This window comes from Sceloporus occidentalis, unplaced genomic scaffold, assembly GCF_023333645.1.
Source record: "Sceloporus occidentalis isolate IW3139 unplaced genomic scaffold, rSceOcc1.0.p SCAF_123, whole genome shotgun sequence".
Classification (NCBI taxonomy): Eukaryota; Metazoa; Chordata; class Lepidosauria; order Squamata; family Phrynosomatidae; genus Sceloporus; species Sceloporus occidentalis.
The window spans coordinates 1,456,529-1,463,082 of NW_028317103.1; positions in this window are offsets into that span (position 1 = coordinate 1,456,529).

The window sequence follows — 6,554 nt, forward strand, 5'->3', positions numbered from 1 at the left end:
GATGGGGATGAGTTGATTGGGTCCAGATGATCTGTTGAAGTTGTTGATAGTTCAGATGGCTTGATTATGATAATGGCTGAGAGTACAGTGCCTTGCAAATGTATTCACCCCCTTGGCATTTTTCCTATTTTGTTTTTAAAAAGGATTTATTGTCTCTCAGAAGGGCTGTAGTGCAATATTGCACTTTGAAGATGCAAAATATATTTTATTGTGAAAGAAACAAGAAATAAGACAAAAAAACAGAAAACCTGAGCGAGCATAGCTATTCCCCCCCCTCCGAAGTCAATACTTTGTAGAGCCACCTTTTGCAGCAGTTACATAACCTTGCCACATCTAGCCACTGGCCCATTATTCAAGGCAAATTTGCTCCAGCTCCTTCAAGTTGGATGAGTTCTGCTGGTGTACAGCAATCTTTAGTCATACTACATATTCTCTATTGGATTGAGGTCTGGCCTTTGACTAGTCCATTCCAAGACATTTACATGTTTCCCCTTAAACTACTTGAGTGTTGCTTTAGCAGTATGCTTAGGGTCATTGTACTGCAGGAATGTGACAAATCTCTGGAAGATTGAAACAAGTTTCCCTCAAGTATTCCCCTGTATTTAGCACCCGCTGTCATTCCTTAAATCTTGACCAGTTTTCCAGTCCTTGCCGATGGTGTTCTCAGGATGAGGAAAGGTGTTGGGTTTGTGCCAGACATAGTGTTTTCCTTTATGGTCAAAAAGCTAAATTTTAGTCTCATTTGACTAGAGTACCTTTTTTCATGTTTGTCTCCCACATGCCTTTTGGTGAACAGGAAAGGTGTTTGCTTATTTTTTTTCTTTGAGCAATAGCTTTTTTTCTGGCAACTCTTCTGTAAAGCCCAGCTATCTGGCGTGTACGGCTTAAAGTCGTCCTATGGACAGATACACCAATTTTCACTGTGGAGCTTTGCAGATCCTTCAGAGTTGTCTTTGATCTCTTTGTTGCCTGAATAATGTCAACCTTTGAGTTTTGGTGGGTGGCCCTCTCTTGACAGCTTTGTTGTGGTGCCATATTCTTTCCTTTTCTTAATAATGGATTTAAGGGTGCTCTGTGGGATGTTCAAAATTTCAGATATGTTTTTGTAACCCAACCCTGATATGTACTTCTCCACAACTTTGTCTCTGACCTGTTTGCAGAGCTATTTAGTTTTCATGATGCCGCTTGCTTGGAGGTGCCCCTTGCTCAGTGATGTTGCAGACTCCTTCTAGAACAGGTGTGTGTATATACTGAGATCATGTGAAAGATCATGTGACACAGGTGGACTTTATTTAATGAATTATGTGACTTCTGAAGGTAATTGGTTTCACCAGATTTTATTTAGGGGCTTCATAGCTAAAGGGGTGAATACATATGCATCCACCACATTTCTCCTTTTTTTATTTTTTAGATTTTTTTTTTTAAGTTAATTTCTTCATCTTACTTAACCAATTTGGGTTATTTTGTGTATGTCTGTTTACATGCAATCCAAATAAAATCCATTTTAATTACAGGTTACAATGCATAGGAAAAAATGGCAAGAGGAGTGAATACCTTTACAAGGCACTGTATTAGGAACAACGCTTCTTGAAAAATGTGGGTTTTCACATAGCTTTTGAAAGTTGGGAACGACAGAGAAAGTCTGATGGAATAGGGAAGGGAATTCCACAGGAGAGGTGCAGCACGGGTGAAATCCTGACTGTACCATGTGGGAGTGGGAAGAGGTAGTGACAGTAGAAGAGAAACGCAACTCATGAGAGGAATGAAGAGGGCAGTTAGGGGTGTATTTGGATAGGAGGGTAGATATATAAGAGGGTGCAAAGTTGTTCTCTGTAGGTCAGAGTCAGAAGCTTACATTTGATTATGAAGGGTATGAGAAGCCAATGAAGTGGTTGGCATAGTTGAGCAGCAGATGATGAATGGTGGCAGAGAAAGATTAATCTAGCTGCAGTGTTGCGGGAGAGGGGGAGACCAGTTTGTAGGGAGTTGCAATAGTACAGATGGAATATCACAAGGGAGTGAATTAGTAGTTTGGTTGTTTCTTGTCAGGAATGGGCAGATTTGGGAGATGTTTTTAAGGTGAAGGCAGCAGGATTTGGTGAGGGACTGGATGTGAGGAATGAAAGTGAATACAGGAATACGAGAAAAAAGGAGAGATTAACAATGGTTAGGGTTGGGGTAAGGACGCTAGAGAGGGATGGTGGGAGATGTGAAGTTGAGGGGACAGGTGGTGAGGTGGGAGGATGAGAGGACCTCAACAGTAGGTGTGAAATATGGCAGTGTCATAGGATGCCACCACAAGTCAGTTCATGAAATTTCTGCCCTGGTCCCTGTAGGTGCTATTATTGTGAAGTAGAAATGTCTAGTAGTAGCAACAGTTCAGTCACAAAGTGGAAGACCATGCACACTTGCAGAGCATGGCTGCCGAGTATCACTCACTACACAGTTCCAAACTGCCTCTGGAAGCAACATTAACACAAGCACTATGTGTCAGGAGCTTTGTGAAATGGCGTTTCCATGTTAATACTATAGCATGCAAATACATTTTAGACAATTATATTCCAACATTGTGGAAACTGTTTGGGAAAGCCCTTTTCTATTCCAGCATGACTGTATCCCTGTGTACAGAGCAAGGTCCATAAAGACATGGTTGGATGAGTTTGGTGTTAACTGTGTGTGAACTTGACAGGTCCACACACAGCCCTGACCTCAACCTCATGGAACACTTTTTGAAAGCACTGGAATGGATGGCCTGACCTCACAGATGGACACATCTACTGGATGAATGGGCAAATAAAAAAAAAAACCATATTGATGTATTTAGAATGTGTGTCATAAAAGTTGATGTATTGGTAATACTTTTGTTCATTTAGTGTATATCCTAAATCATTATAGATTACCAATAATATTTAAAAAAATATATAATTAACAATATAAATATTTAAATATACTGTAGAATATGTATAAGTTAATATAATAATGAATGAACAATTAAGAAATTTATAGAAAACCTTGAATATCAAAACAGAAAGGGTTTAAAGTACTCAACTTGTAGATCCAGTAGGCTTCTATTTGTTGAAGCATACAAGTCCTCTCCCTGCTCTTTTTTCAAAATGATAAAATCACGTCATCACCTATCAATTTAAAATTAAGTACTCCACACTTAGGTATTAAAATGCACAGGGACAGTATGATCCATATTTTTTGTCTGGATGAGACACAAATGTTCAAGTATTTGCACTTTAAGGGGTTTTGTAGTGTCTCCTACATATTAGACACCACATCCGCAAAAAATGATATGCCTTACACCACTCCAGCCGACTTCTGGCGTCATACATAGTTATCTTCAGCTTGTGTGCAGCTGTTCAGCCATGGAAACTCATTTCATAAAGCTTACAACGCACCGTGCTTGTGTCAGGGTCCACCCTGCCAGCCTGGACTATGCAATAGTTATTTGAACGCTTGTCTACCTGCAGCCACTAGTGGCCACCCTTCCCAATCAGGAGCACCCCTATCCAATTACTTGGGACAGTTTAGCCCTGCCCTTTTATACCTGCTCTGCCCTTCAGTCTGGGCCTTTGCATTGTTTGGCTTGGGTCCCTGTTAGTCTGCTTGCAGCTAAAGATCTGTTTACTTGTTCGGATTTCCTGTGTATGACCTTGGACACGTTCTTAATCCTGATTTGTGTACCAGACCCCGGCATGTCCCAGACTTACCTACCTTCCAAACCTGAGGGCTTCCAAGCCGTGTGCCCTGTCCTATCTACGGTTCCCCTGGCCTTGCTACAGTTCCTCTGCCTGAAGGCTTAATGCCATGTGCCCTGCCAGTGGGCTTCCTGCCATCTGCCCTGCCAGTGGGCTTTCTGTCGTGTGCCCTGCCAGTGGGTCTCCAGGCCTGTCCGGCAAGACTTCCCAGTCCATGTAATACGTGATACGTGAAAAACTGTATCCTGTCTATGCTTTATTCAACTGTATATACCAGTCCTGTTCCTGATCAGCCAGCTTTCATCAATACAATCTATTCTTGTATACCAGCCCGGTGTGAGACTGTTATCTCTTGTCTTTACTTACCTGTCTGTCAATATGCATCTTGGAATACAGACAGAGCTTCATATATCCCCTGCAATTGGGCTCATACCCAACCTGCTGGCCCGGGTCCTGACAGCTTGTTTGATTTGTGCACTAGGATTCGTACAAATTTGCCAATTCATATGACTGTGCGAAAATGAGGGGACCCAACGAAACAAACAAAAACAAAGCTGTCTAGTGGTCCGGCCTACGTATTGTAGACTACATGTATATTGTAATACATAGATGACGTTGTGGCAGTGACATGTTAAATTTCTTTATTTTATATTGGTGATTGGTGATATAATAATTTTTGACTGACTCTTTGCAAAGTACACATTGATCACATCTATAGTACCCTGGTCCAAGGTTAAAGGGATCATGTGTGGTTTGTTTTTTCATTTTGTGTGTGTGTGAATTATTTTTTCTTCCCTAAGTTAGGGTCTACTGAAAATATTATTTGCTGCCTATCTGATAAATTGGGCCCGAGGACAGGACAGTTGCCAATTTTTGGAAAAAAATGTTTCTAATTTCCCAATGTTGTTTATTATAGTAAAATAATGCTGGGGTGTAAGATTGGAGCCTGTTTATCATAGACTTCTACATCGGTGCAATTGCGCCTTAGTCATTGAAATTGACTTTGGCATGTTGCGCAACCATGGGGAAGGCTGATCTATCCATTGACATCTACTGAATTGAAGTAAGTTTTGGCCTTTGTTGTATTGTTTTCTATGAAGATTTTTTGATCTAGAAAATTGATTTTGTGTGGGCACCATGCATCACAGTTGATGTAACTATAGACGTGGTTAATGCATATCTTGCAAAGAGTCCATTGAGAATGATCAGAAAATCATCTCTTTCTCCTCCACAAAGATGGGATGCCTACATAAAATAAAGTAATTTTAAACATGTCAACCCCACAATGTCATCTGTTACAATTTACATGTGGTCTACATGATGGACTAACCATCAGACAGCTAAACATCTGGAAAGGGAGGGCACCTCATAAAAGATCTAGGCAAAATGGAGATTTCATTAATTAACTAAAAACATTAACTCCTTTTGGAATGACAAGGGTTTTGAACTACATAATTTCCTTTAACATTTCCCGAATACCTCATATCTTTCTCCTCACCATCTCACACTAATTCCTAAATTCTATTTCTCTCATTTCATTTTCACTCTAATACACAAAATTATGAGTTGATATAGATAAGAATGAGATCTACAGATGTGTTTTGTAGGTGATCTACACCTTATATACTCTGATAATCGATTGTCATCATCTATATAACACAATACACAACACAAACATCTGGGAAACTCCCCTCATACCCCCTTTAAATCAAACAAAACATTTCTGCCTTTTAGCAAATTTATTTGTAGCGACTTTCACTAGCCTCTAAATTACTCTCAAGTGGCAGCAGATCTCCTGTCAACCGCAGAAAAAGTAAGTGTACACTCACTTTAACCTATCCTTTATTTCATGGTCCATTTGTTGTTCTTATGAATAATCCATGGGGGACAAGTTATTATGAGGAAACTAGTTTATATTTCAGCAATCATTGTATTCTGCCCTTCCTGTTGAGCACAGCACCTATAACATACACACGTTTACCAGTAAGTTTAAGTACTAATTAATCACTATAACCTATATACCACCAAGTTTCTGAGAAATTCAGCTTAATGCAAATTCCCACTTCCTATTTATGACACTGAAACACTGTTAACCGTATAACATTTACCCTCAGACCCCTAGTTTGTTGCAATACATACCTCTGATTGCAGAGGAAACGCAAATCAACTCCAATCCACAGTAAGTCACCTGTTTCTTATTCCTGCACTACACATTTTTTACAGTTACTATTTATGGCTCTTCAGACTCCACAGTGCAATCAGAATACCCAAGTCATAGCTACCATGGTTACCGTCTATTAGCCCACAGATCCTGCAACGCAATCTTAAGTATATTGATTGTGAACAATGTAAAACTTTTATAAGGTTGTTGTGTGTTTACAACCTATACATACAAATGTCATAAGTGTACTTATACTTTTAAGCTGCTTCATAACCAAATTGTATAATGTATTGACTGACTCATATGATTATCTGTAACAAAAACGTATCCATATTAATATAGATACATTTTTGTCTCATTGGTCTTTCCTCTATGTTCTTTATTTCTACTCTACTTTTACTCTACTGCACAATGTGTGTCCATTGGATACCACTTTGTGACTTTGAGTTTTTGTTACTCCTGGATACTTCCACTATACAATAATAGCACTTGCAGTGGACCAGGTCATATCTAACAGGGCAGAATTTACGCAAACTAATTTATGGCAAAGGTGATATTGTATGACAGTGCCACCTTTAACGTCACTGAGCTCTTTAGTATGGCCCATTCTACTGCCAGTGTTTGTCCATGGTGATGGCATGTCTATGTGCTTGATTTTATACATATTTTGTCTCTGTCAAATTGTTATG